The 16,095-nt window shown below is 42.7% G+C and overlaps 1 protein-coding gene across 17 annotated transcripts in view; it reads left to right on the top strand.

The window, feature by feature from the left end:
• The window catches only part of arvcfb (ARVCF delta catenin family member b), a 250,535-nt gene that overhangs the window by 70,918 nt on the left and 163,522 nt on the right, over window positions 1-16,095 (top strand). For all 17 annotated transcript variants that reach the window (XM_014170900.2, XM_014170903.2, XM_014170897.2 and 14 more), the window contains one exon: window positions 9,445-9,529. The gene's annotated coding sequence lies outside the window, so the exon portion shown is untranslated. The remainder of the gene's footprint in view (window positions 1-9,444; window positions 9,530-16,095) is intronic.

Here is a 16,095-nt window from a genome sequence, read left to right as displayed (position 1 = left end):
ATGCATAAAGGACCCCCTCCGCACTCCACCAATCAGACCTTTATGCCGGAGGGGCCAGACGGAAGCGACTCTTCAGTAAAAGGCACATGACAGCCCGCTTGGAGGCCCTAAAGGACTCTCAGACCATGAGAAACAAGATTCTCTGGTCTGATGAAACCAAGATTGAACTCTTTGGCCTGAATGCCAAGCGTCACGTCCGCAGGAAACCTGACACCATCCCTACGGTGAAGCATGGTGGTGGCAGCATCATGTTGTGGGGATGTTTTTCAGTGGCAGGGACTGGGAGACTAGTCAGGATCGAGGGAAAGATGAACGGAGCAAAGTACAGAGATCCTTGATGAAGACATGCTCCACAGCGCTCAGGACCTCAGACTGGCGCCAAGGTTCACTACACGGTATTTAAAAGATTAGCCATTTAGACCTGTGGTTGGTTCTGGAGATGGATTTGTCATAAGCATTGGTTTAGGGTAAACATTGCCGATAGGCCAGTGGTTTCTATCTTCATCTTCCATAAATTGCATTTGAATCTGCCATTAGAAATAATGACTCTCTGGTTATATGGATAACTATTGAAAACTAGTTTGTATTCTCTGCATTGTAATGGACACGGTGCAACCTTTTCATAGATGGGCTGCTGGCAGGCATGACGGGCTACAATGACTGCTCATGATCATGCGTGCTGCAAATGACATGCAACTATGTTTCTTGGATTTTCATCATAGACAATTTGAGTTTTGGTGTAGTGAAACAGAACTTGTGGTCAAAACCATTCATCCAGTGTTGGCAGCTATTTTTCAGCTTCTCCCACTCTCGTTGCTACATAATTGAGTGGGAAAAGTCGCTAAATGCTATCAAAACCATTGAAATCATCGCTGTCAACTCCCAAAGGCAGCATGAAAAGTAGCTTAATTTGTCGCTATAGTCTTGTACCAATAAAAGCCGCTGGAGGGGTCAGATTAAGCTACTTTTCAATGTGGTGACACTCTAAATTGGCAACACTGCATTCATCTTGGGACAACGGGGAGCATGTTTGCAAAATGCTATCATATCACAGTTATACCATTTTATAAAATGGTCAGATATATAGACTGTGTACAAAACATTATGTACATTATGCTTTTTCCATGACAGACTGACCTGGTGAAAGCTACGAACACTTATTGATGTCACTTGTTAAATCCACATCAAACAGTGTAGATGAAGGGGAGAAGATGTGTTAAAGAAGGATTTTTAAGCCTTTAGACAACTGAGTCATAGATTGCATGTGTGCCGTTCAGAGGGTGAATGGGCAAGACAAAAGTGCCTTTTGAACGGGGTACGGTAGTTGGTGCCAGGTGCACCGGTTAGTGTCATGAACTTCAACGCAGCTGGGTCTTTAACGCAGGTCTTTCAACAGTTTCCCATGTGTATCAAGAATGGTCCACCACTCGAAGGACATTCAGCCAACTTGACAAAACTGTGGGAAGCATTGGAGTAAATATTGGCCTGCATCCCTGTTGAAAGCTTTTGACAGAGGGGGACAGGGGTGCAACTCAATATTATGAAGTTTATTATTATTATTATTTTTATTTTACTGTTCTTTATACAGACTACCCCAAAAAAACAAGTGAAAAATGATTATGATAATTTCCAGGTAAAAACATTTGTAGGTGATGTTTGCATCCCCTATTTTTAATTTGCTCCATGGTTTAATTGGACACAAGGCTGTTTGGCTCATCACCTGAAGAGGATTAACTGCGCAGCTGTTTCTGATTGAATAAACAATGCCATGCTGATGGGTGTTAACACTCAAATAAAGAGAGCATGACACAGATTTTATTTGCAAATATTTTCTAATTGCGTTGTTGGTTAAGGGCTTGTAAGTAAGCATTTCTCAGTAAGGTCTGTTGTATTCGGCGCATGTGGCAAATATAATTTCATTTGAAGACATCACATTCACACTGATTTGCACAAAGTGGGCAGTTTGGATTTGTCACAAGTTTTCTGAGCTAAAAAAAGAAACATTTTACAAAAAACCTTGCTCTCTGTGTTGCGCTCTCAGAGTACGACCACTTAGTGTTCACTGTGGGCGGGGGGAGCCCAGTGCTGAGGAGAGACAGTGTTAGAGTTCAGTCACCTTTTAGTTCTTTAAAGTCAACGGTAGTACTACCCATGGCCATGTGGACAGGACACGAGCATTTGTCCAAGCAAACATCACACGGAATGGCAGTCAGAGCTGTTTGTCCTGACAGGCAGTAAGATTTAATATCATCTGAATGTCTCAACACGACCAACCTGTCCATCTGGTTCTCCCCTGGACTCTCCTTACCCTGCACCCTCCACTCTCCTCACCCTTACCCCTTAACTGAGATATCTGGCTCAACGCCCCTCCCCCTCCCTCCACGCTCACAGCAGGTGACTAAATATGTTGCACACATGCAGTATGTTTGAGGTCAGCTGCAGGTCTGTGATACGTCACTAACTGCTAGTGAGGCTTGGCTGTCTGGGCTGTGTCTGCCATACAGCTGTCCTAGTCCTGCTTCTCCTCTCTTTCTCTCCTCTCCCATGTCGAAGGAGTGTGGTGTTGATGGGGCAGTGAGATCTGGGTCAGGAAGGCCTGGACTGTCTGCCAGAGATGGAGGTTTCTGCATGGGTGCTTTCCAGGTGCCTAGCAGACTGTGACAGAAGCTAGGGAGGAGGGGCTGGGGCCCAGGCTGGGCCACTCTGACCCCTCCATATGGCTCTGTGGGGCTGTCATTTAGGAGTGTAGGCCAGGGACGGGACCTGAGGAGCAAATGGCTTTTTAATCGATTATAGGCACCAGCAAATGCCACCCCTTTTACATTTCCATGGCTGCATTCGTCTTGCCCAGCCCACTCCCATCTCTATTTAAGGAAGCTGCCTGTCTGTCTGAGTGTGTAAAGGGGGTGCATGCATTTACTCTCAATGGAAAAATAATGATTTCACTTATCCAGAAAGGCTTGGCTAACATGCAACATGGAAAAACAGAAGTGTATGTTTCCGTGTGTCATTCTGTGCTGCGTTATTTCTAGAAACAGGACTGCTATAGAGATCTCCTTGTAACAAATGTAAAAAAAAAGAAAAAAAGACCATAACGTATTTAAAGACTGTTCCTTTGTGTCTGGAGGCGGCAGGGGTTTCAGGCTAGTGAAACACGAACCTCCTCTCTGGTCTTTGGGCACAAAGATGCTGCTTCCAAAATGGCACCCTTTTCCCTATATAATGCATTATGGGCCCTTGTCAAAAGTAGTGCATCAGTATGTAGGGAATAGGATGCAATTTGGGATGCTGTCGCTGCCTCGTGGAAACTCCCTGCAATTTTAAAGCAGTGATTTGGTACATTCTAACAAGTCATATACCCTGTGTTATTATTCCATCACTCTCCCTCCTGTATTCCTTTTGATCAAGGAATATTGTTTTAATACAACCGGCTGATGTTTCTAGTAAAACTAAGACGCCATTGTTCCTTGATAATGGGTCAGTCTGAGGTGATTTGGAGCCATTTTCTACAGTGCCAGTCTTCTTTAACGTATCCCTCAGGACCATTAAAAGGAAACTTTTACTCTGCTTGTTATTAACACTATCCGTGATTAATTTTTAGCATTGAGTCACCCCCTTTAAGTTAGCTAAAGTGCTGTTGCATGAAAGATTTGTGTGTGTGTTTGCGCACCTCAGTGAATGAGGCCGCTGCTGTCAGTTTGCCTGTACAGGCCTCCCAGGAATTGTAAATGTCTTTTTGTTTTAGACAAGGCTGGCTTTTTCACTGCAAGTGACTTTCTGCATATGCACTTTTTACTGCAGCTAACCCTGCATTCATTACTATTTAATTTGACATCAGGGGAGCAACCAAACCAGGAATTAAATGATTTGGTGCAACCGGATAAAAAATAGGATTCTTTTTTCCCCCCTCTCTTTAGTTTATTGGGAGCATAATCTTTTTTAAAGATCTAAATTCCTGCAGCAGATGACAGTGGGATTAAGCCCTGGCAGATGTGCTGGTGGAGCGAGGGACTGGTGTTGTCTCTGGTGTGTGTCCTGTCCCTGTTCGCTCTCTGGGTGTGCTTGTGACCTCTCGTGAGACAGAGCGAGGGAAAGACGGAGAAAGGAAAAGAGATGGCAGGTGCTCAGCTGGAGGTGCTGTCCTCTCACAGCCAGTATCTCTCTCGTCTTCCTCTGAACAGCTAGGGCAGCAGACCCAACACGGAACCCTGCTACCCTGTCACATACAGTCCAGTCTCCATGCACCGCTGGCCTCGCTCACAGCCCTCATAGTGCTCTTTTATAGTCCTGCTCAGTCAGTCAGTGACTCAACACACCACCACTGTGTGTAACCAGGGTCCGTTCCCTGTGTGTTTGGAATGTGGTGGGAGTCGGTGTGTGTGGAACCTTGGCTAAGAGGGTAAAGGTCACCAGTCTAGTGGCTACGGCTGTGTTGACATTTCACTGTATAGAATTAGATGTTCGTTTTTCAAGTTCCCGAACAGTGAATATCATGTTTTTCTTCAAATTTGGATGAAACCAGCTCATAATAGTTTTATCAATTGTGGAGGATATTCGATGGGTTTTTCCAGGAAGCAAAAGAAGGCGGATGCTGTACCGTCATTGATAGTTGATCAGTGGATCTTGCAAGTGCTGATCATAATGGAAGTATGAAGTCTGACACGGGGGCTGTAACTGTGGCTGTTTGGAGTTGTGAACGGCATATTTTCCTGTAACACACCTGACAGTCACTATATGGTTTTGGTTCTTCCATCCCTAAGCCCCCTACGTTGAGTTTGAGAACTGCCAGTGTAACCGGTGTGAAATGGCTAGCTAGTTAGCGGTGGTGCGCGCTAGTAGCTTTTCAATCGGTGACGTCACTCGCTCTGAGACCTTGAAGTAGTTGTTCCCCTTGCTCTGCAAGGGCCGTGGCTTTTGTGGAGCGATGGGTAACGATGCTTCGAGGGTGGCTGTTGATGTGTGCAGAGGGTCCCTGGTTCGAGCCCAGGTAGGGGCGAGGAGAGGGACGGAAGATATACTGTTACACCAGCACACAGCTGACATAAAGGAATGTTGTCAACTATAGGAGTGTGTATAGTATTTGTAATTTACCCCTGATAATCATGTCCTCCCGATTAGGGGCGGCATTTTGACAATTGGCTGCCACCCTCCGGCGCCCCTGATCGGCTACTACACCGCCCGCGGCACCCCAGCCACCAGCTCATAGCGTTGCTGCAGTTCCCGCCCCATCCCCTCTTCTCCCGAAGTTCACTCCTACTATCCTTGGTAGCTGTGGGGATGTGTGTGTTTTAAGTGGGATTATCCAATTGTGAAACATTATTAAAAATGAATCTGCTAATGTTTTTTTTTTTTTTTTGTGTGTGTGACAAAGATGATTGGTGATTAAGGCAGAGGCCTAGTCTATTAGCTAGCTACTACTAGTGGATATAATTTTAGCTAAAAGTAATCTATAGAGTTTTTGAACAATTTGCTACCGTGTCTAAGACAAACTATCAGGAAGCGAATATTTTTAAAAAATGAGAAAAGAGGGCACAATCTCTAAACCAAAGAAATTCCCTGGTGAAATGTATCAGTGTGCAGCAATGTCCATCAGCTGTTGTGGAGAATGACAAGCCTGCGAGGACAGGCCAGTCATTCGCCGAGAACAACGAGCATCCGTTCGCTGACTCTATTAGCGATGAGGGCAAACCGGAGGAGTCCAAGCCATGCACTTCCACCGATGACCGCTCTCTGGCTGGACAAGAACAGGTGGTCGCACCAGGCCTAGCCACATCTCCAAACAATGCCGACGAAGAACCTACTATCTTGGACCCAGACTCAAATTCGTCACTCCCCGATGACGGTGGTGGTGGTGCTGCTGCTAAATCAGACTCCCAGACAAAAAACATACAATATCCCGGTGAGTGGCCAAAATATAGGAATGTATCTTTACAGGATATGTTGGTGCAGGCTGGGCCACATCAGGATAAGGAGGGGAATTTCCCACGTGGTGTAACTAAAGTTTTGGGTGACCCACTACAATAGGAGGATGGTGAAAGAACAGAAAGTGGAGAGACCTAGGTTTGTCTATTCCAAGCAAAATGATGCAGCCTTTTGTTTTTGCTGCAAACTTTTTTTCACATGAGTACAAATCTGCACTGGTCAGGGATGGAACCAGGGACCGGATTAATCAGTGCCACTTCAGCTCGCATGAGAAGTCTCATGACCACCGAGAGTTTCCAGAGGTGGAAGGAGATGGAGATCAGGCTGGCGTCCAAGCAAACGCCGACGATTTCATGACCGTGGACAGCTTCCGAGAGAGAACATCGCTGACTGCGATGCAGCACCACAGCAGAGGGAAGAGGCCACTATTGGTTGAGAAAAAATAAATGCTGATGTGGGACAATCAAGTTCAATATGTAAATGAACTAAATTCGTTAAGGCTGGTGTCATTGACATAAAGCTTATTTTACACTGCTCCGGCGAGGCCCCGCCATGCATTTATGATTGGAACTCATTTCTTCATTTTCCAAAAAAACAAGTGGTAAGCCTACCTGTTTGACAGACACAATTATCCTATCCATAGATGTCGGTATAATGGGGGTGCAGTTATTATTTCACTTTCCATCTCCTTTTGTCTTTCCACTATCATCAAGCTGTAATGATAGACATTTTAGAGAATTCAACATCTACTGTCTGCACAGCTTCCCAGGCAACCACCGCAGCAGGAATGCTGTGATACAAAATCAGCTTTCCCAAGTCAAAAGGGGGGTGGGGGGTGAAGATAGACCCAACATATACTGTAAGTCATAGTTATTCATTTCAAATCAATTGAGCATTTCAGGCACACACACGTTCAAATTACAAACATTAAAGTTTCACCAAGTACCTAACCAAATATTGCTTATTTCAAATGAAGTACTTCAAAAACACCAGAAAACACATTGTACAATGAGTAGATCCCTACATCCAACGAATTGATAGCTTCAAAACTCAGAACAGTATATAAAAGGGAATTAAATTCACTAGCCATTTTAACAAATATTTCCCTTTTTAAAAACGTTACAGGCGACAAAGACAGGCTCCTGGATCTTGTCTTCAAGGTCACCCTTGATCCAGCACCGTACGTGGGGAAGCTGTGTGAGCTGTCCATCCCAGGATCCCTGTCTGTCCAGTGTGAGGCTTGACAAGGACGCCAAAGCTGGATTTTTCTCCCGCTTCAATCTTGAGGGTGACTGAAGCCATGTGGGTGACTGAAGCCTGCTTGATTGAAGCAGGGTACATGGGCTCCCCTACCTATCAATCTCTGTAGTTGGTTGCATTTTCTAAAGCCTATGTAATTCACTTTTGCGTGATATATCACATTTTGTTACTTGTATAGTTAAAAAAAAATTCAAGCATTCGGACTGGATATGAGTATAGCAAATTGTACAAATCAATGGAGTCCTGCACACTGTAGGGCCGCTGGGTGCCTATATTAGGCTTATGGTTGTAATTATTTGTTCATGTCAAATTATTTCTCACCTTTTATTTCTCATGAGTGTTTGTTGATAAATATTTTGGCTGTGCTGGCTTATTGTAAATGATAAAAATAAAATTCTGATCAATACATACAATTCTGAGCATATTGTCGTTTATTATGCTAATGCCGAGGCACCATAAAATTGTCCACTAGACTTACTGTATGCTGTTTATGTATATTTCCTTATGTCTAAGCTTCTAAGGCTAATTTTTCCAATGTAATGTACAGAACGGAGGCGTTTATCCCGTGTATACCACAGTTGCCAAATATGAAAGCACACATTTACTGGTAAAAAAAAATACTTTTTACATTTTTTATTAACAAATTCATACTTTCATCTTTAGGTTGCTAGAAACGCGAACCTGTCATTTGTTCGATATTTATGGACGCGACCCTGTTCTAAGTACCATTGCCATGCTCAGTGGCAACGTTCTTATCCCTTGCTTGCTGCAAGCTAGCCAGCTAGCTACACAGTCACAACCTCTGCAGACAGAATAACAGCAACATTATTCCGCTTATACCACAGTTGCCAAATAAAACAATAATATAAGCACACATTTACCATTAGAAATAAAAAATATTTGATATTTAAATTCATATAAGCAAATTCATACTTTCATCTTTTGGTTGCTAGAGACACGTCCCAGTCGTTCGTAATTTGTTTCGTTGCCAGGCTCGCTGGTGACTTTCTTATCCCTTGCTAGCTAGCTAGCTACGGCTTACACAGTCACGACCTCTGCAGCCAGAATAACAGCAACGTTTGTTTTGTTGCGTTTGTTTAAGCTGTTTATCCCGCTTATACCACAGTTGCCAAATATAACAATACTAGTAGCTGTTTATTATTGACATTTTATTTGGATACCACACAATTTCCCCCAATTTTTGCCTGGCATAGCTAGAAAAGTTTTCATTCTCATCAGGAAACTCAATTCTGTTTATTACGAGGAGGAACCATTTGCATATCAATCACTAGGCTAGAAGCTAGCTAAATAGTTTATTGCTGGAAAACCTGCCAATATAATAACCAAATGAAAAATATCAGTTAAACAGCTGGTCAAACTAGAAACTTGGGAGGATTTCACAGCATCGTGCCATGTGCGTCATGACTGCAACAGTAGGGACCAGAGATTCATTTTCATCACGTTAGGTCATCAGACGTTCCATCAAACTGTATCCGTAAAAACAAATCAATGCTAGCTCGATAAGTTTTTCCCCACTCATTCAACCTGTGTTTTATAATGTATCCAATTTTGGTTTGTGTGGTTTAGCGTTCTTTTAACTTTTGTAGCAAGTACGGTCTAAATGTGTAGGCGCTTATTACGTCATGATTACAAGGTGTCCCGATATCTTTTCCAACTGTCCCGATATCTGGTTTAAATGTCCATTCTAGAATGCCTTTCTAACCAATCAAACGAGTATTCAACAATGCTTATGTAACCGATGTGAAATGGCTAGTTAGTTAGCGGTGGTGCGCGCTAATAGCATTTCAATCAGTGACGTCACTCGCTCTGAGACCTGAAGTGGTTGTTCCCCTTGCGTTGCAAGGGCCGCGGCTTTTGTGGCGCGATGGGTAACGATGCTTCGTGGGGTGTCAGTTGTTGATGTGTGCAAGGGTCCCTGGTTCGAGCCTGGGTTGGGGCGAAGAGAGGGACGGGACCTACACTGTTACACTTAGTATAACATGAGTATAAGCTCCCCGTGACTGAGACTGTGTCAATGGTGAACTGGCTGGTTGGAATGAATGATCATTTTGAAATGTGAGAAGACATGGAAGAAGTATCTTACTGGGTTTAGCAGCCAGACAACAGATCAAACATGTTGTATAATAATTTGTCTCAGCGTATCTGTTGTATAGTGACCTACCTACTTCAATAATATTTCAAGAAAGTAAAGTACATGATTTGTGCCAGATCCTAAAAAAAGTATCTTATTTTGTCTTGTAGGTGTAGCAGCACCGGTGCAGTGGCCCTCGAATGATAAATGTCTACCTGCGCTGACATTTTTATGGGTCTTCATCATCAGCCAAAGGTGCGTTTATCCACGTTTCCTAATTGCAATAATGTAACCAATAGATACTGTATGTCACAGGCTGTAGTGTCTGGTCTGAACAGCTGTTCTATGTTGGCGTCCCAAATGGCACACTATACAGTGCACTACTTTTGACCAGAGCCTTATGGGTCCTGGTCAAAAGTAGTGCACTATTTAGGGAATTGGGTGCTATTTTGAGAACGCAGCCTATGTCTTTGGGTTTAGCGTGCGCTCATATTTCCTTTCCAATTGTATCAGATGGACAAACAGGCTAGTATTCTTATACTGTACTTTACTGATCTATTAATATAGCGAAATGAATTGCTATAAAAAGTGTTGATTTGTATCCTGATTTAATGAATGGTGTTTTCTAAACGTGAAATAACGTAAAGTATAGGCCACCACTCAAAACGCAATGACAATAAATATTCCCCTCCCCCGGAGAATTAGATTAGCTGAAGTGACGCACCGGCAGGCCAAGATGCATGCGTCTGTCTAAGATCATACTCTGGAAATCAATGGATATCTAAGATCATTTTCAGCCCTGGGTTAAGGATGCCTATTCAATGTAATGTGGAACAAGCCTATTCACTTTCAGGCACCAATGAACCTGTGCTCATGAGCAAACACTAAAACCGTCTCATGTAGACCGGCTAGTAGAAATCATCATTGGCCTAGTAGCAATCAGGACTAGAGGTTGACCGATTAATCGGAATGGTCGATTAATTAGGGCTGATTTTCAAGTTTTCATAACAATCGGAAATCGGTATTTTTGGATGCCGATTTGGCAATTATTTATTTTTTATTTCTATTTTTTTATTATAAAAAAATATATATATTTATTATTATTTTTATTTTATTTTTACACCTTTATTTAACTAGGCACGTCAGTTAAGAACACATTGTTATTTTCAATGACGGCCTAGGAACGGTGGGTTAACTGCCTTTTTCAGGGGCAGAACGACAGATTTTTACCTTGTCAGCTCAGGGATTCAATCTTGCAACCTTACGTTTAACTAGTCCAACGCTCTAACCACCTGCTTTACATTGCACTCCACAAGGAGCCTGCCTGTTACGCGAATGCAGTAAGAAGCCAAGGTAAGTTGCTAGCCAGCATTAAACTTGTCTTATAAAAAACAATCAATCATAATCACTAGTTAACTACACATGGTTGATGATATTAGTTTACCTAGCCTGTCCTGCGTTGCATATAATCGCTTAGGTACATGTTGCTCCAACCATAAACATCAATGCCTTTCTTAAAATCAATACACAAGTATATATTCTTAAACCTGCATATTTAGTTAATATTGCCTCCTAACATGAATTTCTTTTAACTAGGGAAAATGTGTCACTTCTCTTGCAACAGAGTCAGGGTATACAGCAGTTTGGGCCGCCTGGCTCGTTGCGAACTGTGAAGACTATTTCTTCCTAACAAAGACAGCCGACTTCGCCAAACGGGGGATGATTTAACAAAAGCGCATTTGCGAAAAAAGCACAGTTGTTGCACGACTGTACCTAACCATAAACATCAATGCCTTTCTTAAAATCAATACACAGAAGTACATATTTTTAAACCTGCATATTTAGCTAAAAGAAATCAAGGTTAGCAGGCAATATTAACCAGGTGAAATTGTAATTTCTCTTGCGTTCATTGCACGCAGAGTCAGGGTATATGCAACAGTTTGGGCCGCCTGGCTCGTTGCGAACTAATTTGCCAGAATTTTATGTAATTATGACATAACATTGAAGGTTGTGCAATGTAACAGGAATATTTAGACTTAGGGATACCACCCGTTAGATAAAATACAGAACGGTTCCGTATTTCACTGAAAGGAAAAACGTTTTCTTTTCGAGATGAGTTTCACGATTCGACCATATTAATGACCAAAGGCTCGTATTTCTGTGTGTTATTATGTTATAATTAAGTCTATGATTTGATAGAGCAGTCTGACTGAGCGATGGTAGGCAGCAGCAGGCTCGTAAGCATTCATTCAAACAGCACTTTAGTGCGTTTTGCCAGCAGCTCTTCGCTGTGCTTCAAGCATTGCGCTGTTTATGACTTCAAGCCTATCAACTCCCAAGATTAGGCTGGTGTAACCGATGTGAAATGGCTAGCTAGTTAGCGGGTGTGCGCTAATAGCGTTTCAAACGTCACTCGCTCTGAGACTTGGAGTAGTTGTTCCCCTTGCTCTGCATGGGTAACGCTGCTTCGAGGGTGGCTGTTGTCGATGTGTTCCTGGTTCGAGCGAGGAGAGGGACGGAAGCTATACTGTTACACTGGCAATACTAAAGTGCCTATAAGAACATCCAATAGTCAAAGGTATATGAAATACAAATCGTATAGAGAGAGTCCTATAATTACTACAACCTAAAACTTCTTACCTGGGAATATTGAAGACTCATGTTAAAAGGAACCACCAGCCTTCATATGTTCTCATGTTCTGAGCAAGGTTCTTAAAAGTTAGCTTTTTTACATGGGACATATTGCACTTTTTACTTCTCCAACACTTTGTTTTTGCATTATTTAAACCAAATTGAACATTTTTCATAATTTATTTGAGGCCAAATTGATTTTATTGAGGTATTATATTAAGTTAAAATAAGTGTTCATTCAGTATTGTTGTAATTGTCATTATTTTTTTTTGGGGGGGGGGCCCTCCAATAATCAGCATTGGTATCGGCGGTGAAAAATCATAATCGGTCGACCTCTAATCAGGACTCTTGTCACATCCTTTATCTTCAGCGGATTGTGGGATTTCTAGTTAAAAGTTTTATAAATCAGCAACAAACGTATCCTTCATTATTGTCTGTGAAAGTTTGACTTGTTGTTGTGGGTTTGCTTTTATTCCTCTGTGGTGACGTCCCTGGTCTGAATCAAGGTGGTACTCTTCTGTTGCCACCCGACAAACATTTAGCAGCCTTGGAGCTCGCAACTAAACCTGAACCTGTTTAGTGCAGGGTACTTTACTTTGATGCCAGGAAAAGTCCCAACGGTTATCCTATTTCTCGCTTTTTCTCTTTAGCTGTTAATTTACCGGTACATTGAGTTTAGATGTTGTTCTCAAGTAATTAAAGTTAATATTTTTTCTGGCTGCTGAGACTGGTCTGCTGGGGCTAGCTGGCATGGACTGAATGACAAAAGTGTGTGAAAGGTAACCACAGTGGACAATGCTGAATTAGTTTATTCTGACCTATACATTTGTCAAGCTAGGGAGGGAATAGCTGACTGTGGTGGCTGGATCGTTCACACACCTTGTGAAGGAGGTGGTACATCACTGGAACAGAATCTGTGCATCTCTCCCAGGAGTTATGACCCAGCTCTGGATGGGGATATCGTCATCGGGGCTCGCATTGTGCAGGAGAGGAGAGATTTAAAGACCGCTTTGCTCTTCCAGAGATTTAGCTCCTCTGACTGTGACGTCTTGTTTTTGAGAGCATTGGGCCCCGATTGGAAGATACTGGCTGTGTGTCAAATGGCACCCTATTCCTTATGTGGTGCAGTACTTTTGAGTGTCCTGGCCAAAAGTAGTGCACTATATAGGGAATAGGTTGCCATTTGAGCACACACACACACACACACACACACACACACACACACACACACACACACACACACACACTGTAAACCTCACCTGCAGTCTAGCTATTTTACCCTCTGCTTCTGCATTCACCTCAGGCTGCTACGGTAGACTCTGAGAAATGGAGACAAGGCTGCTGCTGTAGACTGAGAAATGGAGAGAAGGTTGGAAAAATACCACGTCTGTTGGTGGTGGAGTTCTTGTAATTCATCCCTTCGTCCTCCTGCTACTGTACAGCGTAATGCGACCTCTGCCCATCTGAGTTCACTCCAAACACAAATATTGTTATTCTGCCATTTAAGCCGCACATTTTCAAGCCTGCACTGCCAATGACTCCTCAAAATGGATTTTTCCCCCACGCTGCTGGGAGGTGTACATAGCCATCTGTGGGGATTGACTTTGAGGCAGGGTCAAGGCATCGCCTCTTAGTCAAGTCAATGGCTCCTAGAGAAACACTGCACTGTCTGCACTTCAACTTAACCTGGAGCACTGGGTGACCTTTTTCTACACTTGTTAGCACTGCCTTTTATTTACTGAACCAGCTGTTAGTCATTGTGAGAGACCTTGTTAACCCTTTAAACGTGTGGGAATTGGCCTGTATGGATGGGGCTAAATTCAGATATTTCTTACAGAAGAAATATGAAAAGCAGATGCAGAACCATGGTGGCAATCAAAGATTATGGGAAAATGATCAGACCGGTGGAGTTGAGGGCACAACAGTTCACCTGACACGACTGAATCTAAACATTACACTGTTCATTTTGTTTTACAGTTATTCTACTTTTCCCACAATTTGTTAATAATGAAATCTGAAGATGCACTGGATACATTCAGTAACAAGAATATTCCTGGAAAATGCGGGCTAGGTGAAAAGTAAGATAAAAAAAAATGACAAGGGTTTGAGTGAGAGGACTAACTGGTGTCTCCAAGTGGCCACCCAACTCTCCAAAGTGTGTACGGTTCCATCAATGTAATTTTGACTAAAAGAATAATCTAGCAACATAACTAGCTAAATTATAAAATACAATATTGTTGTGCTTTCACAGGGCAATTACAGAGACGGATTGCTATATTGATGGTCATAGAAAGTGGACATGCCGCGTGCGTTCAGGTGTGTGTTCTGCTGTGGATTTTCTCCACAATAGACGAACATGGGCTCATTCTGTTCAGAACGACCCAGGGTATGTGCCGTGTCATCTTGTAACTGTACATCAAACATGATGGTCATAAAGTTTGACACTGTAGCTAGCTATGTTTCCATTAACTTGTCCTGTGATAATTTTTTTGTTGTTGTTGACATTTAGAAAGTTTGCTTTGAAAATACAGTAGATGCAACGATTCCTTGCTAGAGTGCGTGCGTTTCCAGTTAACCGCCTTTTGTCGATTTTAAAAACAGCTGGACGTAATGATGTTGTATGCTGTTGCGTTAAGATTACCCTTCAATGGAAGTAAGGGGCCTAGCCCGAACCATGGGGGGAAAAAAATAAAAATGCCCCAGACCATTATTCCTCCTCCACCAAACTTTACAGTTGGCACGATGCATTGAGGCAGATAGCGTTCTCCTGGCATCCGCCAAACCAAGATTTGTCCGTAGAACTGCCTGATGGTGAAGCGTGATTACTCACTCCAGAGAACACATTTCTACTGCTCAAGAGTCAAAGGCGGCGAGCTTTACACCACTCCAGCCGACGCTTGGCATTGCGCATGGTGATCTTAGGCTTGCGTGCGGCTGCTCAGCCATGGAAACCCATTTCATGGAGCTCCCATCAAACAGTTGCATCCAGAGGCAGTTTGGAACTCGGTAGTCTGTGTTGCAACCGAGGACTAATGATTTTTACGTGCTTCAGCACTTGACGTTCCCGTTCTCTGAGCACTTACAGTTGACTGGGGCAGCTCTAGCAGGGAAGAAATTTTATGAACTGACTTGTTGGAAACGTGTCATCCTATGAGAGTACCACGTTGAAAGTCACTGAGCTCTTCAGTAAGGCCATTCTACTGCCAATGTTTGTCTATGAAGACTGCATGGCTGTTTGCTTGAATTTATACACCTGTCAGCAACGGGTATGGCTGAAATAGCCAAATCAACTAATTTGAAGGGGTGTCCACATACTTTTGTGCATGTCGTGTATGTGGCTCCAAGCTGATAATACATAATGGAATCTTACCCAGGCAGATTTTCTTTACCTTGATGAATATCCACATGCGGTGTGACCTTTTTAAGTAGTGCTATGCTTGCTGTATAAAATATATTAAACTGCCACAGCTCCCATATGATACTTTTTAAAATCTCAACCTGAAAACAAGGTTAGGATTTGAAAGTCCTATGCTAACGATTAAGAGGGGTTTAACTTCGAGTACATTTTTGAGGTTAGGAGTTTTAACAGTACTGGTTTCGATAAGGGTAGGATTTCAGAGTGCGGTGCATTAGAGCTTTAACTTCCAAGCCTAACCTTTATGAATAAATTTGAGGTTAGCGCATCTCAACTACAGTTTGTGCTCACAACCAACTTTGAAAATAACAATCAAACTTTGTAAAGAGGTGAATGGTCGAAACTAGATGTCAGTTTTATTCTAGCGAATTCAAACTTTTGACATGAATGTTTGCTAATTGTGTTAGTGGTGCTGCTATTAAAATGTGCAGAGGAGGGTTTCTAATGAGGCAGTACCAGCCAGGCGTGGATAGGAAGCTCAGCTCTCACAGGCCTGTAGCCACAGGTACTCTCTGCCACCTTTACACAGTTTCTGTTCAGTTTTGATTTCATTAAAAGAGGAAGAGACCTCTCTGGCCCACAACCCAGTGAATCGCAACTGACTGTTTAAAAAATAATTAAGATGGAGGGGGATTTATTAAAAGTTTAATCACTCTTTTAAAAGTGCCTATATGAAGGCCCCTAAATGTATTTGGGTGCCGTCAGTTGCGGGCTGTTTCCCATTAAAAATTGGGGGGTGATTAATAGCGACAATTTCATGACAGAATTATTTTTA

Source organism: Salmo salar, chromosome ssa24, assembly GCF_905237065.1.
Source record: "Salmo salar chromosome ssa24, Ssal_v3.1, whole genome shotgun sequence".
Taxonomy (NCBI): Eukaryota; Metazoa; Chordata; class Actinopteri; order Salmoniformes; family Salmonidae; genus Salmo; species Salmo salar.
This window is presented reverse-complemented; position numbering and strand designations above follow the sequence as displayed.